Consider the following 27,978-nt stretch of genomic DNA (forward strand, 5'->3'; position numbering starts at 1 on the left):
GGTCACCCCAGACAATCTTCCATTCTGGAATTGTGTATAGGCTGAGACTCATTTAGCTCTAATATTGGGAAAATATCTTGTGCTCTCAGACCTTTCTGTGACCTATAAAGTACTACTTTTCCCACCACATTTTTTCCAATTTCTATCCTGGAGGGAGATTCTTCACCCTTTTATTTTTTACGTACTGAAGTTTTCTGCAGACTTGGGATTAACACACACTGGAAAGGTCCCAAACTGTGAGAATAGGGCTGTCACCCAGCAGCTCGCTATGCGTGCAAAGAGCCTTCAACTGAAAGAGTCAGCAATGCAAGGAGAATTAAAAAGCACAGTTAAACAGCCCCAAATCCTCATGCATATTTATAGGCGACATGGCAACGAGGCTAAATCAATACTCCTCCCTTGCTCATTACGTACAGCTCAGGAAAAGTAAGATCCAGTAATACAGCCTCGTTATATCCTCCCCCCCCCCCACTGAAGCCCTGGAAAATCTTATAGCATGGGAATGAACTGGTCCATTCTAAGAGGTGCTTATACAGCTTCATGTAGCAATAAATAATAAAAAGAGTGTAGAGAAAGAGAAAGAGAAAGAGAAAGAGAAAGAGAAAGAGAAAGAGAAAGAGAAAGAGAAAGGGGTTAGAGCCATATCAAAGACAGAGATGGCTAAATCTTGTTCTGCTAAGCTTCTGAGAAATTTATGCACCATAACAAAGGTCTAATGTTAATGTCATGGTGAAGTGGGTACCAATGAAAATGCTTCAGTGTTGACTGCATACCACACAGCTGCCCTACACTTGTCAACTGGGCCCATACAATGACCTGATCAATAAGGTTGGGCTCTCTCCGCTGCAGTAGCTCAATGACTTTTCTGCCTTTACTTTCATCTCTTCTAGGCTTCTTTTTTTCATTTTCTTGGATGGTAGTTTTCAGATGCAAAACCCAGCCCTAGCTCCTGGACTCGGCAATTGCCAAAGCCATCTGCAAGGCCATGACCCACAACAAAGTCATGGGCCCCAGGAAGAAGCACCTCAACCATCTTATTCAGTGCCCAACTGAGATGGATGTGAATATTCCACAGCTGGCAGAAACCATTTTTGAGAGGACAGCGAACAGGAGCTGGGTAGTACTGTTCAAACCTCTAACTGCAATGCCCCACCTCACAATGTATGGAAATGAGCACTTTATAAAATACTTGGCATCTTGAAATACAGTGTTTAATCTCAGAAACTCTCTGGATAAAAGTGTCATGCAGGCCAAAATTCTGATCCAGAGCTGCTTCTTCAGGACCTCAGCCTTTGCCTCCACCAGCCATTTTCCACAGAAAATGTGAAACTTGAGATGGAATGAGCCTAGCCTTGCACCCAGTTCAAGCAGAAGAGCAGCAGGGTGAAAAGTTTAGAAACAATGAAGGATCTTAGTGCCTAGTACACTGAGCAAAGAGGAAGCCCCTTCCCAGACAGAAGATGCCATCTGTCCCATGGCGGGTGCTCAGCAGCTCTTTCTTATATTTTGAATTATTATGATTTTACTGAATTGTATTGTTTTGATGAACTTGTTATTTGCATTATTTATATGTTGCTGTGTTTGATATTATAGCATTTACAATGGTTCCCCCTCCTGATGCTACTGTGATTATTGTGAGTCGCTTTGAGCTCAACATCTGTTGTTGGAAAAGTAGAATACGAATATTGTATTAAATAAAAAATCAGATCAGATGGGTTTGGAGTCTTTTTCTTTTTTTAACCATTTATTTTTGCAGTGGTGGTGCTGATATGGCAACCCATCTTAGATCAGGCCATAATACAGTGGTGGATCCTCACCCAGCAGTTGAAGACCTAGGACAAACTTCCCCAACCTGGAGCTCTTTGGACATTTCAGACTACCTATCTTCTACCATCCCCAGTCAGCATAGTCACAAGCATCCTCTCTAGGATGAAAACAGCTTTACCAGCTGCAGCCAGACACAATCTCATCTTGCCCCTTGTCTCTTTAACACTATGGCAACTCAGTCAATCACTGACAGAGGCTTCATCACCACCACGAAAACCTTGTAGGATACAAAAGTACAAGTTTTACTTACCAATCTCAAATGCATTTGCTTCAGCTGCTAATTTCAGGACCACTTTTCTGCTACACTGCTGCACAGAACTAAGAGACAAACCCTTCTCTAAGCACATAGATCTCTGGATCTTAGAATTCTAAAAGCTACCGAAGCATCAAAGGCTGTGGTCTTCTATTCTCTATCAGAGCATTGATCCATGAGGAAAAAATTGAATCTGTCACAGTGTCTGAACAATAGGAACCTTTTAGATTTCCTAGGAATTCTTCCTAAGTTTTGTGTTTCTATGAAACTATTTCTGGTTGATCATCACTGCAAAGTTCCAATCAACCAAGTAATGCAATGATCTATGAAGTACAAAACCTGTTTGAAATTGTGTCTCTTTTGACATATCTCATTCACTAAGGTTGGCACACATTTTATCTCTTAAATCCATGGTTCACACCACAAGTTCCAACTTACTTATGGTGAAAGGAATGTGAAAAGAAAGCATTACTCATCCCAAGTATCTCTCCCACTTAAGATGTGCCATCAATCCTAATTTGCAACCAATCAGCCATGAGATTTCAAGAAGCTTTGTAAGTCTGAACTGACACGTACTTTCTGTACTGTTAGATGCTTTATTTTTTTTCATACCAAGGTTTAAACAGTGCATAGGCAAACAAAGTTAGATGGCAGATGAAATGCCACTCCAGCAGGGTGTTATGAATTTATCATTGCAGTCAGTTTCTGTCAGGAATATTGGGGGAAGGGGTGAGAGAGACAGAGACAGAGAGAGAAGGAAGGATCAGACAGATAAGATAGACAGATACAGCAAGCCCATTGGCCCTGTGGGAAGGGGCCTGATTGCAGCAGTTCCCACACTGCAAAGGTAGTGTTATGGAAGGATCATCAGAGGTCACAGTGGGAGATATGGGAAGAAATTTTAATGTATTTTTAATCTTTTGCTGGAAACCGCCCAGAGTGGCTGGGGAAACCCAGCCAGATGGCCGGGGTATAAATAAATTTGTTGTTGTTGTTTTGTTGTTGTTGTTTCTCCATTATTTTAGTAACATTGTGATAGATAAATTACCTTTTAAGCCAATTTCTTTATACACAGTGGGATGCAGCCAATGTCTGTCATATTCACAAGTAGACCTGTTAAAATTAATGGCCATGGCTAACTTAGGTCTATTAATTTCAATGGGTTTACTCTGAGTAAAACTTAGTTGGACACAACCCACTATTTTTATGTGGTTGTATTTTATGTCACAACAGTATTTAACTGTAACATTTGCTACCTGCCTCCTGCCCTTGTGGCTTGGGCAGGTTGTAAGATGAATGAAACAAAAGGTAAATGAAATCTGGAGCCTTACATCAAGTGGACTTCAGACATTTCCTTGGCTTTCCAACTTCCTCACTGTCTGATCAAATGGCACGGGACTCCAGAATATCTCTATAGTTTCACTTGCCATTTTGCAGTGCTGTAATAGTCACCATGATTTTCATCAAGCAAAATATCAGCAGCATTCAGAAGAAGTCATTTCCCTCCTAAACAGATGCCTGGAAGCATTACCGTGATGTGCCTTATGTTACTTAGCAATCTTGCCATAATGTCTATGTTGAATAACTTTGTTGTTTAATTTTTTACTCTATTTCTTTTTCAATTTACACTTCATGCAGCTGAGGGGTTGAATCAATCCCAAGGAGGAGAAGGGCAGCATGTCTGGGTCAAGCATCTCCTTAAATTGTCAGTTTGGGGCTGCACAGATGATGATATTGTTAGCATGAAGGAAGATTGCGGATGCCCCTATCAGGTTCAAGCATTTCCATTTCCTCTATTTGCAATGACATAATTAGCAATTGATCTTGGACTTCTGAATGGGACATGTCCGTAATAAAAAGAGACAGCTGCTGAATTAAGCTGAAGAGGAATAGAAGCAGTAGGTTGACCTGGAATGACAGCTTCACACCATCATCAAAATACATATACTGCTACATCATTGGCAGGAAAGTCTCCCACTTGCATAATCAAACTCATCTATTGCCTTCTCCTTCAACAAAGTTCCTTTGAAGTGGCTGTTTGATCTTGGAGAATCCAGACACAACTTCATGAAATGAGTACAAATCAGGTTGTGTGTGGGGGGGGTGTTTTTTTTTAAATGCAGCTGCTCCAGCTTTTCTCTGAAATTTATTGGTGATCATTATCTAGCTACACCCAACAGTACTGGTGTAGAAGAAGAAGAAGAAGAGTTTGGATTTGATATCCCGCCTTTCACTCCCCTTCAGGAGTCTCAAAGCGGCTAACATTCTCCTTTCCCTTCCTCCCCCACAACAAACACTCTGTGAGGTGAGTGGGGCTGAGAGACTTCACAGAAGTGTGACTGGCCCAAGGTCACCCAGCAGCTGCATGTGGAGGAGCGGAGACTCGAACCCGGTTCCCCAGATTACAAGACTACCGCTCTTAACCACTACACCACACTGTACTGTTTAAAATTGGGCCTGATGATTCGCAGTAAATTCACATATCCATGTTTTCTAACGGTTAATTACTCATTTGCAGAACTGATATGTGCAGTTCTTGGTTACTGCACCCAGAATTTCAGAATGAAAAATATCCCCCATTGAATGCAACATTGTGAAGGCTGAAAAATTAGTTAATTCTCTACACTACAAGGTAATCGTCCACGCCGAAGTTCCATGAGCTAAAAGACAGGTGGTCAACCAGCTGAGAAGCAAAATAAGGGAGAAGGTCCTGTCAAAGCTTTTGCTGATGTTCAAACTAGCACTTCAAGAGGCCTTTGCCTACATCCCACCTGGCCAGGAATCAAGTATCCATGAAGTACATAATAGGAAGAAGTACATAAGAAGTTGAAGATTCTGACTGTGCTTAACCTCTTGTAGGAAGGTGGCTCATTGTAGTGGCTCATTGTTCCTTCTTTAATAGAAGCATGTTATGTAGTTACCAGGGAGAGGACCTTTTCTGTGTTGGCCCCTTCCCAAGAAGACATGCCTTGTGCTGACACTACATTCTTTCCTATTTGCCCAGATGTTTTACATATATAGTATAGCCAGTACTTTTGTGGACCTTCATTTTAGGTTCATGGTTTGGCTTTTATTTTGCTGGTGTGTATGGAGGGGGGGGGGAGATAATAATATAATTATAAAGTTGGAAGGGATCCCAAGGGCTCTGCAATGCAGGAATCTCAACACACAGCACCATTAAAATTCCGCTCTGGAGTTCTTCCTCGGCACACAGTTAAAAGCAAAATCTTTTCTCAAATTCAGTCTCTTAACACATCTGTTCAGCAGCAGTTCATTCTCCCTCCCCCCCCCCACTGCATTTCTCCAACAGCAGTCCAGGAATAATATTAAATGAAGTCCATTCAATCTCGGTGGAGAGTGGAGGGCATAATAAAACCAGGTTAAATTCCTTCCCCACTCTTTTCCGAAGTAACAAACAGAATAACATAGCAGCAGCTGCACATGTCTCTTTCATTATGGAGGGGAGGACAGGAAAAAAGGAGACCATTTGAAAAGCATAAGAAGGCACAAAGCACCTTGTCCTCCCCCTTCCTTTCCTGGCTGTTGTAAAGATTCTCAAGTTTCAAAGAAAACATTCCGATACCTCCAAAGAGCCAGGCCCAGTCCTTTGGGCAGCTGACTGTTTGCAGCCCATTAGCCTATGTCGGTCCAGGAGCGCCTCTTGATTAATGCCAATTGTCCAAATTATGGAGGAACCAACCACAAATCATGCCGGAGATGGAGGCTCATCCATGGCTGGGCAACACTCACAGGTCTCACCCACTCTGCCTTTCAAGTTGGCAGACATGGGCTTGCGCGGCACAGCAGGATGCAGTGAGCTCTCCAGACCCCATTGGGAACATTGCCAGAATTTTTGCCTCATAAATCCTGGCTTTCCCCTGCTTGAACCCCTAGGTGGGCAGAGAGGAGTGACCACCATTGACTCGTGACGTGAGCGGAAACCAGCTTTTTCCTCCACAGCTTGGTTTGTTTTCCATCTTCTCTTGCTTTCTGACTTTGTAGCTTGGTTGGCATGAGCACTGGGGTGGCCAAACAAACCAAACTTTTGAGTTACAACAGAACACCCAACTGTAAGTGCTTTTTTAAAAGTAACAACAACCAACACCATAATTCATAAGCAAACAGCAAGCCATAGCTTTACATCACAGCCTGCTGCCAGAAAACAAACCATGATTAGTCTTCTGGGTGGGACACTCAAACAAGTAACTTTGGCTATGTATTATGTCTTAAAATATGGCATTGTATTCATGTTACGTGAATTGTTTTCATACTTTTATACACATCTCTGGAATCTTTTGATGCAAAGAAAGAAAGAAAGAAAGAAAGAAAGAAAGGGAATAAAAAGTTCTTTGGTTGTAGCAACTTAAATTTTGCTTAACCAGGGCACACAAAATAAGAATTGGCATGAGGTCTTTCTTTTCCTTTCCTTTTTTTAGAGACGAAGTATAAGGAAATGAAACAAATTATTACCAATTGAAGTTAATAAAAAGTAAGACTTCACAAATTAATTGGATCTCATTCTTTGACAACATTTCAAGTTCAGCTTGAAACAGGCAGTCATTGACACAATGTACTTAATGCTCCAGCAAGGGACTTTTTTTTACTAAGAACATCATGACATTCTGATTAAAAAAATGAATGCTACAAAAATAATCAAAAGCATACAAAAAAATTGATTTGAAATGACAAACTGACAGATGCAGAAGAAAACGGGGAAATCCATTGCTGATAGTGTCTGTTGATGATACAAGAATGGCAAACAAAGACACACTCGATAACTGGCTGTCAGTAATGTTTGACAGAAGAAAAAACAAACAACATATGTTAAAACATTACAGCAGAGCACGTATCTAAGCTCTCTGGGAGAGTTTAGTCTGAAATTTCACACTCTCTCACACACACACCAAAAATAAGTACACAGAATAAAGCTAGAGCACAAAACTATGTAAGATAATGCTGCAACATGGAACAATGATAAGGTTACAATCCGATTTTTTGTGAGCAGGCAGAGGTGCAGTATTGCAGCTGCCTGATTACTTGCAGGTCGGGTGGGGACCTTCTCCTGCATGGGCAGGCAGTGGCTGTTCTCTCTTGATGGAGGCAATGAAGGGGATGGTTTAAGGTCCCTGCCCCCACTTAGCCATGGAGCTCTGTGGCTGACCCTGGGGCAATCACTCGTCTCTCAGCCTAACATACCTTACAGGGCTGTTGTGAGGATAAAATGGGGAGAGGGAGATCCATGTACGCTACCTTGCGCTCCTTGCAGGAAAGGTAAGATCTAAATGTAATAAACAAATAAAGAGGCAGAGAATGTGACACAAAGCAGAAAAAAGTGAGCAAAATAAAAAGGAAGGTGGGAGTGAGGAAAAAACAGGGCAACACCAACAGATGAAAGGAAGTAGGGGTGGGAGAAAGGACAAAAATATTTGAGAGTGTAAAAAGGAAAAGGTAAGGCCAAGTGTGCCTTGAGGAGTCCAGGTTCCCGGCTTGATCACACAGTAAGCGTAGGATAAGGAGGATTTATTGCAAAAAACAAGCAATTATCTTCAGATGGCTCTAGCAAGCCTCTGGCCCCCATCACTCAGTTGACACTTCTGAGGAGTTCTTCCTGTGTCGACAGAAGAGATTGAACCTTCAACCTTTACGTTTCTTATTTTGCTTGCTGTCTAGCAGCTTTCCTATACGCCTACGCCTCAGACTTATTTGGCCAGCTGCATCCTTTTCCTGCTCTGAAAAGCTATCTCTGTGGCTTTCCGCGCCTGTTTGGGCTTCCGGGGAGCTTTGGCTGTGTTCCAGCCTGCTCTCTGTTCCCCCCTTATCAGCCAACCATCCAAGGTCAGGGGGAGTCGACACTGGCAGCTGCAGGCTTTCCTGTGCTGGCATGAAAGTCCAGCCTCCCTATTCCTGACTGCATTCTGCAGCCGGCTGCAAGATTACACTTGGAGCTGGTGTGTTCATGACAACAAGGGGCCCATTGGTGCCCTGTGCCCAAAGGCCCCCAGAAACCTGGATCAGACCCTGAGAGCCATAAGGAGGCATTGGGAACAAGAAAGGTGCCCAAGCCAGTGGTACATGAAAAAACAAGCTACATGTTCCATCCATGCTCCAAGGTTGTTTAAGCAAGAAAGTGGTGGCACACCTGCAGCTCACTTGTGCTTCCAAACTTTTATCAGTGACAACCAGGGAGAAGGAGAAGCCGATTCTCACCCCCAAATCAAAGTTGCCAAAAGAAAAGCTGAAAGGCAATTTGATCATAGTCTACAATTATCAACATAGGAAACACATTTGATATGAGAAAGCAGTTTAATCTGTCAGACAGAGACATACCATGGAATTAAGTCAGCAAAGCTCATGCTGGAAATACAGTGATTCTTTTTAACAGGGAAGGAAATGGACTTAAGAAACTGATAACCAGCATATGGGGAAACTCTGTCACCTAAGTGTCTTGATCAAGATTTGATCTCTTTCTGTAAGACTGTTCTAAGTCAACTAGGAGTTAATGAACTCCTAGTTGACTTAAAACAGCCAACCTCGAGCCATATATAATTTCTGAAGCAATTCTAGATGTCTGCACTATTGTCCCATATGAAGAAAGAGTAGAAGGAAAATGCAGGTGACACAACCTCAGAGCATGAAGCCAACTTCTGCAGGTAAGAGTGGCTGAGTACCAAGGGGGAAACCATTTGACCTTAGCCAGCCTGACACATATCAGTATTCATGGTCCTTTTGTAATGAAGTGACAGGCCCAGTCTAGGGGTCTGAAGAATGCAATGTATAGGAAGGAGTATTTTAGGCTAAATTCAGACTGTTCCACCCATCACAGTGACATCTCCCAAAATACACCAAGGTCTCCATTCATTGCATCCTGTTTCCAAGATCAGTCAATCGATACAGCCCCAGGACAAAACACATCCGTGGAAGAACAAGACAATGTGGACTACACAACCCCTGGGCAGTTCAGCTGGTCCTTTACCAGCCTGACAGTATCCATCAGCAGGTCTGAATCATACACAGAGAATCCAGTCACACAACCCTAGACAATGCAGCCACGGCAGTTTTCTCCACTTCCAGCTGCTTGAAAAAGCTAAAGTGGAGAATAAAGAAAGACATCCCCCTCCCACTAGCTTCTCTACAGCTGTGAAAACTGTGTGTGCACTGAGCAAGCATTTTGTAGAAGGAAGTGTCACTCTTTTCTAAGGAAGCGAGATGGAGGAAGAGGATAAAAGAAACACCTGCCTCACCATTCAACTGCACTGCTTGCATTTCCATAAACAGCAAAGGAAGGGAGTCTTTTGAACATTGTTCTACTGAGCACACAGACCAGGCCTAGCCATCCTTGTCCCCCATCTTACAGAAGAAATTAGGGACCACATAATAAGATTGGGTAGAGATGAGTCATGCAAGATGGAGATTCAACACTGGTAGATTCACAGCAAGTCTTCCGGTCATGAATTTCAAGGGTGGAGCTTGAGAATTAGGCAGGAAAACCACTAGAAGTCTGTATCTATAGTAAGGTTGCCAGATTTTTTTTCAATGAATCCAGGGACACTTTTCAACTTCAGTTGAATTCAGTGGATTTTGTCAGGGGACTGACTTGTAAATTCGGGGACTGTCCCCAGGAAACAGGGACGTCTGGTAACCTTAATCTATAGTCCTTAGATACTGGAATATGGGTATGCAATATTGTCCCCTAGATTAGTACTGCTTAGCCATTGACACTAGGAATCTGGCTTTTTCCCAGTCAGCAGAGCTGCATTTTCAGTCTTCTGCACATCAACCTCCAGCTCAACTCACCAGCCACAGAGAACCCCATTCCAGCTGTACATGGGCCACAAGTGGGGAGGCCAGGATTTCAGCCCACTTAGACATGCTTACCACCTGGCATAGATGCAGCCTAGCAGATGCATCCAGCCTTAAGGGCTTTGAAAGAGGTGAGAAGGTAGGCTGAGAGACCTTCTCAACAAAATAAAATAAACAACACAATAAGAAAACAGCAGGAATAACATCTGAGGAAAAGGTTAATACCAGTTGCAGCCCTAGTTAAGCTAATGACAAGTGTCTCCTTGCTTTTTGGCGAGTGTGAGTGCAGTGTCTGCCCAGTTAACATATGATTCTATCAAATCCTTAATTCTTTGTTTTCAAATCTTGCTGACCTCATATTTTAATCAGTACTGAAGCACTGGTCTCCCTATTACCCAGGATCCAATAATTGCTGATCCGAAGCCTTTTAGAATGATCTATAGCCAGCATCAAGTTTGTAAATGAGGCAGAGGGAATAAGATGGCTGTAGATTTCTAACGCCACCTTGATCTGCATTAGAAGAATTAAATGACTGTGTCATTAAAAATGCTTTGAGGTAAGCCTTTGATCGTAAACTTTACATCTTTTATGGTTATTTTAGATGACTGCCAATGCATTTCATTCAGCCATATTCTGCTGTCATTTCATTTTCCCTCTTGTTATGGGAGTTGTTCGCCATTAAGAGCTTTGCCTCCTTCTTTCTATAGCTGTTTTGTATGCCAGGCTGCAGCAACTCCGGGGACTGAGATTGCTATATTCTGATAGCCTGGAGGAATGGCTGAAGTGCAACCATTTCATCCAAGGAGGGGCTCAGAGGAGATACATAATAATCCAGGAAATATAAACCACACTGAATGAGCTTTGCCTAGGCACCGCACCAGAGCATGACTGCAATTCCTCCTTTTCTATTTTTATCACAAGCTCATCTTTTCATTGCTACGAAAGGAGATGAGCCACTACTCATTTAACTTGAGGACAACTAATTCAACATCCTTAAAACATCTTGCAAACTCAAAAAGAGGAACATACGGAAGGAAAGAATTGGGGAGTTCAAGGAGCTTTCTGTCATGAAGCATTCTGTAGACCAGCCTACAGATGGCTTGGACTACAATTCCCGTAAGTCCCAGCCAGCACAGCTGTAAGATGCTGGGTCCAATGCGAGCTTTAGTCCAAAGCATCTGAAGAACGGCATCTCCAATTAACTCAATCCTCTCTCATGCCAGAGCCTGCCCAATCTGTTAACCTGTATCCTTGGCAGCACTTGATGCACAGGGTACGATAGCCATGAAAATGTAAGCTGCTTGTAGTAGCATGATCTGCAGCTAGCTGCAGACTACAAACAATAGCCAGCAGCTTACAACCAACTTGGCACAGGGTCTAGCAGCCTGGCAAGATCTTGGAGGGATGACAAAGTCATCATCCGCTCAAAGTACTCAAAGAGCAGGCAGGTATTTCAGAAATAAGAGGTGCTGCAAACCAGAGACATTAATAAGGGTTGCTAATCTGCAAACATGTGTAACTGAGCCCCAACAGCATCCATTCATTCATTCATTCATAACAGTTTCAAGTGAGAGAAACTTAGAGCAAAGGAATAGGGAGACTGTTTAAACCCTTTCTCCCTCTGTTTCTCCACTCCAACCCCCCACCCACCCATATTTCCCCCGAAAGTTCTAAAAGTGTCTTTGCTAGCACCCATACCTGTCGTGAACTGGCAGGATAGAGGAGGAAGAGGATCCCAGTGAGAGGTGTGGCTGTGATTGGGACACACCAGGGCAAGCTGGGGGTGAAGAAGGAGAGGCTGGTGTATAAAGTACTCACAGCGATGGAGGGTGGCGAAGGGATGGGGGTCAGTGCACAAGAACCCATCAGCAGAGGGGGCCCTGTCTCCACGAACACAGCGGACTCTGAGGAGTAAGGAACAGAGGAAGGAGACAGAGGCAGGCAAGGGCCCACAGCCCAGCTCCCTAGCTGGCCAGGTGGGGCTTGTTAGCTCTGGGAGGAGGTGATTCCTCAGCTGGAGTAGGCTCAGCACAGCTGAGTGTCATATGCTTCATCCTGCCAGATGCTGCAATCAGGATGCAAGGTATGAAAGGGAATCTGAGTTGAGCTGCTGTGTCTGCTCAACTTCCCACGTTGGTTGGACCACAGCTGGGATGTTTCAGGTCTGCTACAGATTTCCCTCCCCGGAGCTTTTCTTTATTGTAAAGAATGGTCCTGTGGCTCAGTTACACACCTGTGCCAATACTGATTGAAGCTGCAGACACTATTGCAGCACTATGCATTGTGGGTGGCAGAGTCAATAGGCAATGGTGCTGGCCTGTGATGCAGATGAAGTAATGTACAGCACATTGTGCAAATCTGGGGATAACACAAAAGTGAAGCGACCACAGAGATTTTAGAGGGTGGTTAAATGGTAGGATGAACTGGCCAGGCTGCAGGCTTTCCCACAATATTTCAGAGATTATCCAAACGCATGCATGACTTTGTATCTTTTGACACTTCCCCAAAATGTTTGCAGTTCATCTTCACATACATACAGTACCTTTTTCCTGACCCCCATCTTTTATTGTATCAAGCATAGTTTTATTGTTGTTGTTATTGTTGCTGCTGCGGCTTATTGTTATCGTTTCAACAAGTTCCCCTCCTCTCCTCATATGGGTCTACTTCTTTCATGGTTTTAAGACTGTTAACAGTAAGCTCAGCCGTTGTATTTTATGGATCTTGTGAGTTGCTTTGGGGCATTCCAGTCAAAATGTGAGGTGGAAATATATAAATAAATAATTGAACAAATAGCAACCTTCTTGCAATTTCCTATTGCAGAGTTCAGGGCCTTTTCTTCAAAACAAGAAAAATAAATAAAAACTCTCCATGTGTTTCGTTTCTTCCCAGCAGCCAGAGGAATTGAATTTACTTGTCAGACAGCGTTAGAAACTCATTAGCAAAGACTACAACACTGCATTTGCAGAAGAAAATACAACGATCTTACTGGCTTCTCTATGCAAACTCAAAGCGCTATTACTTCTTCCTAGCCTAACAAAGGCAGCCCCAAGGAACACAGCAGCTTTTCCAAATGGCAAAAGGAAAGTATCTTTGTTCGGAGAACAGCCTGGGAATAAACCAGAATGTTAAAGAGAATGACTGTAGGGCAAAACCAAGACAACTTTCAACTATAAAAACTTCTGGCAGAAAGGGTAGAAGCATAAACAGCAGCCTTAAGAAAGTCCTAAGATTCCTTGCTATACAGAATAAGTGCATCCAGTGGGCAGCACAAGTTGTTAAGAGAATGAGAGCAGCTGAGCTGAAGTTACTTTCTAAGGGCAGCTGCAGTATTTTGGATATTTTATGCATGGTTTTATATTATAACCAGATTCAGCAGTTAGAGAGTAAGTTGAGCATTTATATAAATGATGATGATATTAATAATAATACCAATCACAATGCAGTGTACAGCAGGAGTTTCTATATCACTCAATAAATTTCCTTATGCATCTAGGCTAGGCTATGCATTTGCGGGAAGAGGGTCACACAGCCTTCAACAACACTGAACTGCCTTTTTAACATGACAACTAGATCATTTCTGTACAACCAGCAAAAGTTTCTTGTTGCTTTAATCCTGCCAGATTCACACACAGATGCAATTACAAAAACGACAGCAACTTTATTTGCTCTAGCAGCTACAAAGCTCGGCCTAACATTTGAGGGCAAAAATGTGATTGCTATGGCAATGGCACATAAGTGAGACTGACATAACATCTGGCTTTAACTGCAAGTTTGGCACACAGAGATGCTACTTATTATGTAGAGGGGCTTCCTAAGCGATCCCAGGAAAGAGCACTGAAAACACCTTTGTTTCAGTATCTGCTCACTTTGAGTAGCCCCATGAGCAGGAGCCAAAACAAACAGAAAATATATAGTGCCCTTTTCATTTATGCCAAGAACCTTCTATATATCTATAAAGGACTCTCAGTACCATGTGGGAGAATCAGGAAATACCTGAGAGTGTAAAGAAACTCTCAGGAAAAATAAAAGGATTGGAAGTGCTAGTGATCAGATACTGCACTTCCCTGAGCCAAATCCTACACCCTAAATGAAGTTGCCAACAGAGAACAAGCCATGGAGGGAGAAGCATCTTTGGGAACAGGTCTTGAGGAATAGGCTACGTTTGGGGCTGAGGATTGAGGCCTTGGCCATCCAGCTGTCACCCCTTCTCAAAGTGACCCTTCAAAAACCTTTATCACAGACCAGAGCCACACAACACTGTTCATAAGAGCGCAAAATCCACAACTATGCATGATTTCAAGAACAGAGAGAATATGGTTCCTTTAACAATTGCATACAGCTGATATTTCCTGCAGAGAGGAAAGGCAAACACAAAACCCGTTATTGTCAACCACAGCTTGATGTATTATAGACATGTGATTCGTGTGATTGAAAAACCTGCCTGAAGTGATTGTAATATTTGCATTCTTATCTAATTTTCTAGATAGCTCAAACATCTCTCTGTGTGCCTGAAGTGCAGCTCTCTGAAACTGGAAAACTTGCCTTCTATTTCATCAACAGAAACTAATGCAATGAAATCATCATATTACCCACTTTGCCTCTCTACAGAAGGCAGTAGATTCTTATTTTTGAACAGCCTGCCTGTAGCTACTACTAAACTTTATTATTATTTAGTACCAAGAGTAAACTAGTTTTGCTTCCAAGATTCAGGCAATGGTGCTGTGTAATTTAGCCAAGATTAAATCAGGCAAGCATTAACATATTGTGTAACACCTCCCCTGCCCCTAGAATCATAAGCACCATAGCCACATGTCATCTAGATACCAGAAATGCAGCTCATCAGGAAGGAATTGAGTCTAGTCTCTCTACTTAGCCTGTTAGCTTTCCATGAGCAGAGAGGATTGCACGAGGAACAATTTAAACATGAAACGTCCCCTCCTGTAGTCTAAACAGAGACAGTGCTGGAAAGACTGTACAGTGGTACCTTGGTTTTCGAACACCTCCATTGTCGAACGTTACGGAACTTGAACACCGAAAACCCAGAAGTAAGTGCCTTGGTTTTCAAATGCACCTCGGAAGTCAAACAGGAAATGTGGCTTCTGTTTTGAAGGTTGCATTTTGAGGCTTCCACTTTCGGTTTTTGAACATTTTGGAACTCAAACGGACTTCCGGAATGGGTTATATTCGAAAACCAAGGTACCACTGTACTATTTCCCTCCTTGAATACTATTCCCTCCACTTGCCCCACAATACAGCCTTGAGAAAATCCTACCAGTAAGTTGCACTGGACACTAGACACACCATACATGGAGCAATCATGTGCATATCTGTTCAGACATTTATTCTAAGAATCGCCTTGAGACCTCTATAAATTCAGAAAGAAAGAAAGAAAGAAAGAAAGAAAGAAAGAAAGAAAGAAAGAAAGAAAGAAAGAAAGAAAGATATAAGTTCCACAGGGCTTGCTCTCGTGTAAATGGTATTAAGATTGCAGCCACATTCTAGGTGTACTAAATCTAAATCCTTCTCTCACGATGTAAGACTGGGCACATTAGGAGGCTGTGGGTCAAAAATCATGCTTTGCCAGCAAACCTTCACCAAAATCCAATATTAAATGGGGAGAGATTGTTTTTATCAGAGAACTGAGGCAACTAAAGAGTACTGCACTAAACCTCGATTTACAGAAAGTGGTGGCAACAAATCTGGGAGAGGAAAGTAATATATAATAGGAAAAAATAATAAAACAAAATGCCAGAAAAAGAGTATCTGCTTCTGAATCACACCACTGAAAACTCAGAAGCAATTGGGCAATGGAATAAAAGCTTTAGTAACATGAAAGAATCTCAAAAATAAAGGCCAAGGCTGTCCAGAGAGCCCTATCACCTCTCAGTCTCTCTCTCTCTCTCTGTGAATGGGGGAATAACTAATCATTGAACCTAAGAGAAAAATGGGGTAAACAGAACCATTCAGAATGTTTACCTCTCCAACCAAAGGTTTCAAATTACTTTTCTGTGTGTTCTGCAACATCACAACAGAATTCATATGGGTAAAATGAGAGCAAGCAATTAAATTGCAACAGCAGTTACCATAGAATGAACACACTTCAGAACATCACATAATCCATTTTTCCCCACTGCCTGAAAAAAAACCCTCTAAGGGCTAGACAACAACTTACTTTCTGAAATTTGTACACAGACATAATTAACATCAGGAGGAGGAGGAGGAGGAGGTTGTCCCCATCTATTACTGTTCTGCTTTATTCTTTGCTCAAAAGTGGCATGGTGAGGGGAGGATTCAGGGGTCACAATCCTTTTGGGAAGAGAATTATAGAGAAGAGAAGCGTGCAAAGAGCTGGCCATGATCCTTCCAAAGAATGAGGAGGGAAGACTTTTGTGCCCAACAACCTCAGAGCATATACCAGGGTTGATTCAGCTCAGCCTCTTCTTCAAACACACTCACCCCAAAAAAATTCCCCCAGGATTGCACCAGCACCCTTAAGAGGCCTTTGGACATCCATGTGGCTGATGAACCAAAATGGGCCAAAAGGTTTTTCACTTCAGCAAATCAACCCTCACTTGTCTGGGTGCAGATTCTTGCCTCACCTTAGATTACTCCACGCAGCTAAGGTTGGATTGTCTTCTGCCTGAGGCTCTGAGTGACTGAGAGTGGTAGCAAGAGAGGGGAAAGGGGACTGCAGACAAATATAAAAATAACTTTAACATGTAGCTGAATCATGCAACACCACTGATTCTATTCTACCGATCTCCAAGTTCTAGAATCTGCAGGGACCCACCCGAGCACTGTGAAAGGGGGAACTTTCAATGGCAACATGCAAACAGCCTAGGAGGTAGCTAGGCAACCTTGCATCAGGTACTGATATCTGGACACGTTACTGACAGCCCCAGCAACAGCATCTGAGATGCTGCACTGAAAGTGGGGTATCTTCTAAAGATCCAGGTAACCCAGAAGCACTTTTAGGCCAGAACCGAGGCTGCTGTTAGATATGCAGGGAGGGACAAGAAGTAGTGAAGTCCAATCCATAAAGGTGATCCTCAGAGAATCATTGAGTTGGAAGCATTCTTGAAGGCCATGCAGCCCAACCACCTGCTTGGTGTAGTACAGGGGCCCTCAAACTACGGTCCGCGGGCCAGATCCAGCCCACCAGGGTCTTGAATCCAGCCCACCCGGCAGGGGCGAGCGGCAAAGCAGTGGTGAAGTGTTCTGACTGAATGCAACAAAAGCATTCGGCAACAACTCCGCGCCCGGCCTAACCATACTCTCTGCGGCCGCATTGCATGCTGGAATTCATTGTTTTCTGCTAAGGCAGAGGGGCGTCTCTGCGTCTCTCTCTCCCTCCTCCTGCATTTCAAGTGTTCTGCTGAACTTTGCTCTTGATCCCTCCGCCTTCCCGTAGTTGTTGCCTGCTCTCCACTAAGGCAGAGGCACCAGCCAGCTATGGTACTCCAGACCCTTTGGCTCCGGACTCTCCATTCTGCCCGCCTTGTTGCAGCCGCAGCCACTCTGCTTGGTCCTCGGAGCCGCCTTGGCTCACAGGCGCCTCCTGCGGAGAGGCGGGGGCCACATGGTGCCTGGGTTGCCATGGCAGCTCAAGAGCGCCTGCCTCCACACATGGGCTGGAGGCGGAGGCCCCAAACGAAGCCCAGAGAACGGGAAGCCTCTCCCGACAAGCAGCCAGCTCTTGCAACAGACCGGTGAGCAGAAGCAGGAGGAGGAAGAGAAAGAGGCACAGGGACCTGCCTTATACCAAGCCAAACCATTGCTCAGTATTGCCAACCCTGGCTGGCAGCAGCACTCCAGGGTTTTATGCAGGATGCTCTCCCAACGCCACCTGGGGATGCCAGGGGTTGAATTTGGGACTGCCACTGAGTCATTATTATAATTAATTGAATTTATATACTGCCCTGTACTCAGAGGTCTCAAGGCAGTTCACAGAACAAAATCTAAATCTAAAACCACAATATATATATAATCAAAATAAAAACAACAACCCAATAACATCTCCCCCCCCACCCCCCAAAAAGAACCACATTTTAAAAGGGCATAGGATGTCAATCAAATCAACCAAAAGCCTGGCTAAAATGAAACATTTTTGCCTGGCGCCTAAAGGCGCCCTTTTTTTCAAACTATAGTCCGGCCCCCAACAGTGTCTGAGGGACAGTGAACAAGCACCCTGTTTAAAAAGCTTGAGGACCCCTGGTATAGTAAATGCAGATATCAAGAACATCCCCAGCAAAGGAGAGTATATCTTCTCTCCCAGAAAACAGACATATACACACCCCGGTTAATCTATTCCTGTGATAGGGTTTCGTCATATTTCATTTGGTTGAAGTAGGAGGCTAAAATGTTTATGCATTTTGGCAACATCATGTGAAATGTATAAGGTGAATATTAACCAGCACTGAAGAGAGCTACAGAAAGATGCTAAAACAGCTTCCCTCATGAGCCGTGAATCTGGGAACTTTGTGGATTTAATATAAGACATATTCACTCCTTTTTAAGTCAGTGCGTGTTGTGAAGACTTTTGCTCTACAAATATAAATCTCCATGCACAAGAGAACCAGAGTGGTGTGGTATTTAGTGGCAGAAGAGAGCCAGGCAACACTTGGGCTCAAATCTCTGCTCAGTCATGGAGCTCACTGGCTGACCTTGTGACAGTCACTATTTCTCAGCACAGCCCACCTCACAGGGATGCTGTGAGTATAAACAGGGCAAGTGTTATTTAACATGGAAAAAAATGAATTAACGTATAGGCACCAAGGTGTTCCATATTAGAGATGTTTACAGATAAACTTTCCTATGTGGTTAGGCTGAGGTATATTGACCGGCTGAAGCACATCTGGAGAGAAAGGAGGGATTCGAACCTGGGTCTCCCCATTCTGGTACAAACATCACACTAGCAAACAAATGCTACTAGTCCATAGGAAATTTTGCTAGTTTGTCTGCTCACAAATATTTAAGTTTGTCTTTCGTGGCACACCAACAGTTTGCTTTTGTTTTCTTTTTAAGAAGTACAAGAAAACACATCTCCCTTCCAATTTGCAAAGACTTCCTTGCTTGGTTGCCTTAATTGGCACAGGAAAACAGGTGAGTGGCTATTTACAAGTCCGATTATTCTAGTGTACGTGTTGGGGGGGGGGCACAAGCAGTTTTCTTTGGTTTTAAAACATTTATATTCCGACTTTCAAAAGTAGTACTGAAATTATCACACACACACACACACACACACACACAGGCTTGTTCCCATGTGCATATTTCCTTCTTTAATGACAATCATACCGAGTCCCCTGCTGTGTATTTTCAGCTCCTGATAATTTGTAATTAATCCTAATCAACCTACGTGGTTCTTCAAGCAGAGGTGTTTCCGCCCCAACAGTCTGCTGACTCACACTGTACAAAATTCACATACAAATTCTTAAACTGCCAGGTTAGCATGCAGCTTGCCTTCATTCCTAAGTGACTGAAGTTCTGGTAACAGGCTGGTCAGTGCAGTGGAATCCAAGCTGTGAAAAAGAAGTCTGTGAAAAGGGGCAAGGAGGGGGAGACTGAAGGGAGTCCTTAATGGCTTAACAGAAGGGCACCTTGACAGGATGGCTTCTCACCTTGTTTTCCTGGCAGTGTAAATGGATGCATGTGCTTGTCTATCCTGCTTACTGCCTAACATTAAATCTGTCAAGTAACTTCACATTTGCACCAGGTCCTAACCTCTAAATAAGTTATCAAAGACTGGATTAAGGGAGAAGCTGTGTAGAGAGAGGGAAATTCTGGTTGTATGCAGAAGGATCTGTTGTGGATTCTCCTAAAGCAGGCATAGGCAAACTCGGACCGCCAGATGTTTTGGGACTACAACTCCCATCATCCCTGACCACTAGTCCTGTTAAAATAAAAAAATTCCTTCCAGTAGCACCTTAAAGACCAACTAAGTTAGTTCTTGGTATGAGCTTTCGTGTGCATGCACACGAAAGCTCATACCAAGAACTAACTTAGTTGGTCTTTAAGGTGCTACTGGAAGGAATTTTTTTTATTTTGACTATGGCAGACCAACACGGCTACCTATCTACCACTAGTCCTGTTAGTTAGGGATGATGGGAGCTGTAGTCCCAAAACATCTGGAGGGCCGAGTTTGCCTATGCCTGCCCTAAAGAGAACCTGCACCTACACCAGGCTTTACTAATCTGACGCCAGTAGGAGTTGCAGTCCAACACCTCTGGGGGGCAGCAGGTTGGCAAAGATGCCTAGACTCACTCCATCACCCCTCCAATACCAGGAAATGAGGTGGGTGCTTCGTTGTGGAGGACTACTCAGCACCAGTACAGATCAGAGGTCTTCAGGGCTATGTAGGTGGGTTTAAGGGTGGGGAATAGGAGGGAGCCTACCGGCTAGAAAAATGTCTTACCAACTTGTTGGAGGTCTATCCTCCAAATCTTGGAGCTTTGGTCCTCTTCTGGGAAAGGATAGCTTCACTTAACTATCCATGTTTACTAATACACCCTCCTGCTAATCCTTCTCAAGCAGAAATAAAACCATCACTGCAAGGCATCTGGAAATGCAGATAAACATCACACTCCAGAAGCAGCAGTGCTTTCCTTGCTTGAAGCCTTATGAGTCTTAAAGATTAAGAGATGTTGTTGTCCCCGCCCTCCTCTGAGCTACAACCAGAATTTTCCCTCCACCAACCAGCTGTGAACAAATTAGAAGTGGCCCTAACTAGTGGAAGCTCCCTCTCAAAGCATATGGATCCAATTAAGTCACAGCACAGCTGATTTTTAAATAAATCTTCCTTGAAGCAGCCACAGAACTTGAATATATATATATATATATATTTTCCCCTACAACTCTGAAGAAGGAAAGGCAGGAGAATTGTATTTGCATAAGGAACACTTCACCAGCCACCCCACTGCCTGTAAACACAGGACTCCTTGCAGAAATAAATGCTAATTGAGAACTCTTCAGAAGTCTTTCCTCCCACTTCACCAAGCAGCACTGATTTGATCAATCCTCTATTTCCTGGCTTCAAGTTGCCAGCTCTTTCAAGGACCTGGAAGGGAGGGGGGTGTTGCAGAAGAGGCCTCTGCCTTGAAAGTGATTTAAAACTAAGCCATTTTTTGGAATATCTGGTGCCCGCCCAAAGAGCCAGTTGCAAAGCAGTCACCACAGGCTCTCCTCTGTCTGGCAGCAGCTACTGAAGCCGGGAGACAAAGGAACAATTTTAAATAATACTAGGACCTATTTCTGTCCATCATTCTAGCCACACATACCCCATCTTATTCCCTCAAAGCTATCAAAGATTTAGGGTGCACAGGGGCACCATCACCTGGCAATTCTTGACTCTTCCCGTCTTCCTGTAACCTGAGGTTTTTATTAGCAGTAAAGATCTGAACAGTGAGTAATATCCATGCTACAGACTTTTATAGGAGTGAAGGAAAATCAATGCCGCCTGCAGCTAGGTGTCAAGAGCCAAGGGGGTAGCAGGAGAGAAAGGCTGTGGAGGTGGATGGCGCCTCCAGCCATAATTCAACCTGTCCCCACACAAGGCAAGAGTATGAACAAATGTCAGGTGTTATACAGCCTGCTGCACACAGTCATCAATATCTCAATTTCATCACTTGCTAATACCAAGTTTTGAGTAAAGTAGGAAGAAAATCAAACTGTTTGCAATGCAATGCTGGTTGTTGCAACGCCAGTATCAATATTCAACTCACTTCTGGATTTCCAAGTATCAATCAAGGGTCTTTAACCTAGAGATGTTGTTTGCAGATGATGCAGCCTTGAGAACACACTCCAAGGAAGCTCTACAGCAGGGTCAGCAACTGTTATGTGGTTTTGCCTGCAGGGAGTCTGGCTTCACCACCACCCTGACAAAGATCAATGTCCTGGATCAGGATGTCACTAGTACTCCAGGGATCAATCAGCATTGGTGACTCCACGTCTGAGGTGGTAAGCGACTTTTTCTACCTGGGTTCCACCATAACCAGCAACCTCTCCATCAATGCTGAGCTGAACAAGTGTATTTGCAAGGCAGCTACAGCAATGGCTTGCTTTTCCAAAAGGGTGTGGGAGAATATGGTGCGAACGTCCAATACAAAGATGGTGGTCTGCCGGGCTTGTGTATCGAGCATGCTGCTTTATGGAAGTGTGTCAGGGGCAACTTACAACCAACAGAAGTTATGTCTCAAGAATTTGGGCATCACATGGCAGGAGAGAATCTCAAAGAGGTGCTCTCTCAAGCCCATATTCCCAGCATGTGCACACTCCTGTCTCAATGGCGTCTCCACTGGCTTGGTCATGTCCACCACCTGGAAAATGGCAGTATCCCCAAGGACGTGTTCTACAGGGAGCTGGCTTCAGGTACCAGGCCTGATGGCAGACAAAGATGTCTGCAAACATGGCACGTGCCTGAATCACATGTACAACAGAAACAACCTGCTGCATATACTGTCTTCTTTTACTTTTCAGCAGGCAATTCCATAACTATGCTCCTTTTACTATGCATTGTGCTCATTACACAAAGAGACAGAAACACACACACACACAAACATCCAACCTAACTTGTCCCAAATTGTGCATCTATATAAATTACATGAACCCAATACATTTGTGTAATCCATGTGATTTATTTTCATAAGAGAATATATGTATTGCAGAACCACAGATATGCCTAGACTTGTAGGACTTTCACACACAACAAATAAAAGTGAGTTGTTGGTTGTTGGTTTTTCTTTTAAAAAAAAGCAAAACAGCACAGCAACATTCAAATAACTCATGCTGAACCCTTGTGGGCTTGTAATTTCATGGCAAACACACACTACTTAACAAGCTGTAGGTCAAGTCAAAACATGTGGGAAGAGGCAGCCCACTATATTTTAGTGCCTGAGGGAGATAATCCAAACAGTAAAAATATAGCAAAATAATTGACAATTTGTTGCCTTTTAATATTTCAAAATCTGCTACCTGCAGCCAAGAATGTACATTTCTTTCTTTCTTTCTTTCTTTTTTGGTCACAAGTAGTGGCCAATGGGAATATGCAACACCCAACAAGCTCCATCCACTTGCCATAGCTGCAGCATCCAACTCCAGGGATTAATGCAATATTTTCCACCGCACATATTCCAAAGCAGTGCAGTTCCTCACTCTGCTGCCTGGGATATTTTTAGAATTGCAAGTGCCTTCACTGATTCCCAGCTGTGTGTGGTGCTGATGTCACAGGTGAGACAGGAATTAAATAGATATTTAGTACGTGGAAAGGCTATGAGATATGCTTCTGTGATAAAGCCTGCTGGTGCCTATGGGGAATTCAGGCTTTATTTCATTTGGAAGTGAACTTGGATCTTCAATTAGGTTCCTCTGGAGCAAATGAGACAGCAAGCCCTCAAGGCACAAGCTGATTCTTCTTTCCATTCTGTATCTGTACAGCCCCTCCTGCGCAACTGACTCTAAAGCAATGTTACGAATCATCATCATTATCACCACCATCTCCTCTTACTCTCTGTATCACCTTTGCTGGACAAACCCCTCTCTACAGCATCAGTGTGTTTATGTGGTAGAAGACTGTAACCACGCAGTAAAAAGATACCTAGAAAATTTCTGATTTAATTATTTGTACAAAATAAATAAATAAAATACCATATTACGGAATGAATTTAAAGCAGTGCTAATTTACTGCTTCACCTAACACAGCCAAATGAATTTACCAGGCTTATTTATAGGTGGCCCCACAAATTCAGGCTTATGGATGTATCCAGGGCACGGCAACACTTTGTTGCATGATGTGATGGTCCCTGCTAGCCCAAGGAGGTAGTGGTGCAGGTATACCTGAAGAAAACTCACCTGGAACCACACATTTATGCCAATTACTGCCTGGTCACCAATGCACATTTTCTGGGCAAGGTGACTGAGAGGGTGTTGGTGGTTCTACTGCAGATGGTCTACTCTTGGATGAAGCTAATTATCTTGACCCATTACAGTCAGGGTCCAGACCCACTTGGAGGACAGAATTGGCCTCGGTCACCCTGATCACCTTATTAGGGGGAGGGAGAATGACAGGGGGGATGGGACCTTATTGATTCTCCTAGAGCTCTCAATGGCTCTGGATAGCATTACCCACAATAACCTTCTGATTAGACCCTGTAGGTTGGGGCACTATGTTACAGTGGTTTTAGTCAATTCCAGAGAGTCTGATGGGTGACTGTGCCTTAGCTTCCTTGCAGTTGATCTATGGGGTGCCACAGAGCCTGATTTTGTCCCCAATGCCATTTATATCTCTATGAAGGCATTGGTGTATGGTCAATAGAAGATCTGGGGAACAGTTATCACCTGGATGCTGAGCATACCAGCTCTTATCATGGGCCCTTCAGCTCCATCAGGATCTGGCATGCTTTGGCAGCCCTGGACTGCCAAGAAGAGGAAGGAGAAGAGGAGGAAGAAGCAGATGGGATGGAAGGTGGGCACCCAGGGATGGAGGAGAAAGTTCTTCCTCTTGAGACTCTCAATGTCAGAGCAGAAGCAGATCTGCTGGCTCTCTCTCCTGCAGAACAGAGAGCCTCCTCAGGGTGAGGGGGTTTTGACAAGTGAGGGGTGGGGTGAACTAGAGGAGAGGAGAGCAGAGTTGGAGGCTAAGGTGCAGGGCACAGTCTTGTCACCAAGAACCAAGTGCTACCTTCATACGTGGTTGGTATCAGTTGCACCTGCCCAGAAGGCATGCACATCTGCAGCAGAACCATAGTGGGATTACTAAGAGCAATCCCAAATGTTTAATAGTACCATTTGGGACCTGCCGCTGCTACTGCCCTGGACTGACCTGCTGGGAGCCTCAAGGGCCTTGCCCTGTTTCTCTCCACCTGGCTGGGGCGGGGCCTGACAGGCTCCATAAAGGATTGCTGCTGCTGCTGCTGCTGCTGCTGCTGCTGCTGCTGCTGCTGCTGGGCAGAGAGGGCTCCGTTTTTGTTTATTAAATTGTTTTTATTTTTTATCTATGGCATTTTAAATTGTGGTTGATATTAATGCTGTATTCTTAGTTTTAGATTTTTGATTTATGTGGAAATTGTTTTCCATTTGGTTGTGTACTTTCTGATGTGTTTTACTTATTGTTTATGACTTTTGTTATGTTGGTAATCATGTAAATCTTGTAATGTTGTAAACCACCTTGAACATTGTTTTAACTGTGGAAAGGTGGCATACAAATAAAATGATGGTGATGATGATGATGACCATCCTAGGCAGCCTGCTTCAGTCACAATTGGACCTGCAATCTGCAAACAATAAATTTGATGTTCAAATCAGTGGGTTTTATGAGCTACCTAAGCGCTTTCATAGGATAGTGTCAGCCCTTCTTAAGTTAAAGAACACTTGAAATCTTCTTTGGCAATCCTTTTCGATGCTTTAGTCCTGCTTCCAGTGTGGCGTGATCAGGGAAGAACATCTTCATTTTATTGGAAGAGTGTAAAAGGATGGGATAATTAGCAAAATGGGAGCAGAAAGATTTCAATCATTCCTGCTGGAGAGAGACCTGGGAAGCTAATTGCTTGAAGGATGTTAAGGACTGGTCTAAAGGCACGGACTGTGAATAGAGAAGGCCTTAAAAAAGCTTCCCAAATGCAGAGAATGGCTGAGGACTAGACTATGCTGCCCCAGAGCTGTGAACTGACAGCTATCTGCAGACAAGGAAATCACATGAAATATGAGACAAATGAGCTTGTAACCTGCTGGAGAACCAAAGCTGCTATAAGCACTCCTTGGAGACTAGGGCATCCAAACAACAAACCCAACATTTTCATCAACTTTTTATGACAGCAACCCAATTAAAGGTGAGCTGGATGACAGGATTCACACCAAACATGGCTTGGCGAAGGCGTTCAGTACCTCTCATCTCCCTGTTTTATCAAAGCCATCACTCCCTGCTCTCCCCACTGCCACCGCCCCCCGCACATCCCAATCTTCAAGATTGATAATAAAAGAGAAATCTGATTCCCCTCTAATAGGTGCCAAGATAAAATCAATGGTCTGGTCTGCCTGAAATCTGAGTAATAGAATGTGTGTGTGTGTGTGTGTGTGTGTGGTTGTTTAAGAGAAGAAAAACAAAAACATCACCACCACAAAATAATGTACATGGCAACGGGGGGTAGTGGAAGGGATGGAAATTAAATTGAACAGAACACCACAACAATTTTGTGGTTGCTGCACCTAAGAGAAGTAAGAAAGGCAGAGACAACAGCCCCACCTTCACTTTGAGAAGAAAAAACCTCAGTCTCATAAGTTGGCCTCAAACAATAAACACCTTAGAAGTTGCTATTAACAGGCAAGATGGGCAGTAAGGAAGCAAAACACACATTATCTTTTACTTCTACAACAATTTCTGCTTTCTCTTCTTCACAAACAGCAAGTATTTTAAAAAAACCAAATTTCAAAATGAACTGCTGGTTATTGTTTATCTATGTTCTGAGAAGAATTATTCCATCACCACCACAACCACACAGGTCACTGTTTCAGAAGGGAGAAAGTAAGTGGTGCCTTCATAAAATGAGATTAGTTGGGGTGGATGTAAGGATTCCAAAGGAAGAGTGTGCAAAAAGGCTCGCCCACACCCCATCCCACCGCTTGCAAAGTATTTGTGTCACAATACTACAAGGTCATCTGCATCAAATTTGTGTCTACTTCTCTGCTAACTTTCAGTTAAGAATCCTTGTCAGTTTCAAGAAGGAAAGAAGAGATGAAAGATCAATGCATTTAGGATATGTGTTGGTGTCACTTCAAATACAAGCAAAACAATCATCTTTATTTTGCTACCAACCCACATGTGGCAGCATCTGAGTTCTTCCCAAATAAGCCTGGCCAGTGAACAGAATATAGTTATAGAAGGAAATCTTGGAAGCTGTCCTCAGTGGTCTGATTTCAAGAACATAGAAGAAGCCAAGAGACGCATCAGGCTTGCACAAAACACAGGTTTGCACATTAGGAACGGGATCAATATCAGCAGTAGAAGTCCATTCGCTCCAGTGGACAGAGAGTTGCACTTGGACCTGAGAGACCAGGGTTCAAGCTCCAGCTCAGCCATGGACTCACTAGGTGGCCGTGGGCGAGTCACTTGTCTTCTTAGACTCAGTTCCCCACCTGCAAAATGGGAACAACAGTGACCTACCTCATGGGCCTACTGAGGACATGAACGAGTTTGGGGTGGGGAACCACTTTACACAAGGAACTGCTCCCTCCTCCTTCTTTGGGGTGACAGCCACAGAACCATATGATGGACATAATCCTATGCAGTCTTAAATTACACCATAACACTTTCATGAATGGGATGGAGGGGACAATAACACATGGTCGAGTTTGGAAAGTTACAGTAAGCAAATTTTGCTGCTCAAAATCCATTATCTCTATAAGAGGTTATAGCTGGGTATTTCCATCACTGATGGTGCATCCATATTTAGGACACTTGTTCAACTCTTGTTGAGCCTCATAATAAACAAATTTATGTATGTATATTCATAAGTGCAAATGTATGTATGTATGTATGTATGTATGTATGTAGTACAGGAAAGCACAAAGGGGATTATCAACAGCAGGACCTCACTCCTTTTGAATAGATTTTTCCCCCAGCTGGAAAACAATGCAGGAACATGAAAGAGATTTATAAAACCATAGCTGAGATGGGGAGAGTATGCAGAAAGAAATGTAGTCACTCAGAGCAGAAAAAAATTGGAAATAGGCATGTAACAGCACATCAGAGACAATGGAAAAAGTGGTACTTCTAACAAGCTATAGAACTCACTCCTCCAGGTGGCTACAATGGCCAACAATCCATGTCACTTTTTTTTTATTTTTAAAGACTGGATACATCCATGGAGGACAGATCTGTCAGTAGAGACAAGAAATAATAGCCAGAAGAGATGCTCCATGTCTGAGGGCACCTCAGACTCTCAATGTGAAGCTGTGGATGTATGGAAAAATAGGACTTTGCTTATGCCTGCATTCAAGGAATTAATTGTAACATTAAACTCTACATTTGATTATTAGTCTGCACTCAGATTCTTATTTCTAAGCATTCCAGGCCTCTGAACAAAACATTATCCAGTTATCCAATAACAGAA

General features: G+C 43.4%; 1 protein-coding gene across 2 annotated transcripts in view; it reads right to left on the reverse strand.

The window, feature by feature from the left end:
* MAD1L1 (mitotic arrest deficient 1 like 1) overlaps positions 1 to 27,978 on the reverse strand; it is a 456,900-nt gene that overhangs the window by 194,961 nt on the left and 233,961 nt on the right. The window lies entirely within an intron of this gene.

The sequence above is a fragment of the Podarcis bocagei genome, assembly GCF_964188305.1.
Source record: "Podarcis bocagei genome assembly, chromosome: 14".
Lineage (NCBI taxonomy): Eukaryota > Metazoa > Chordata > Lepidosauria > Squamata > Lacertidae > Podarcis > Podarcis bocagei.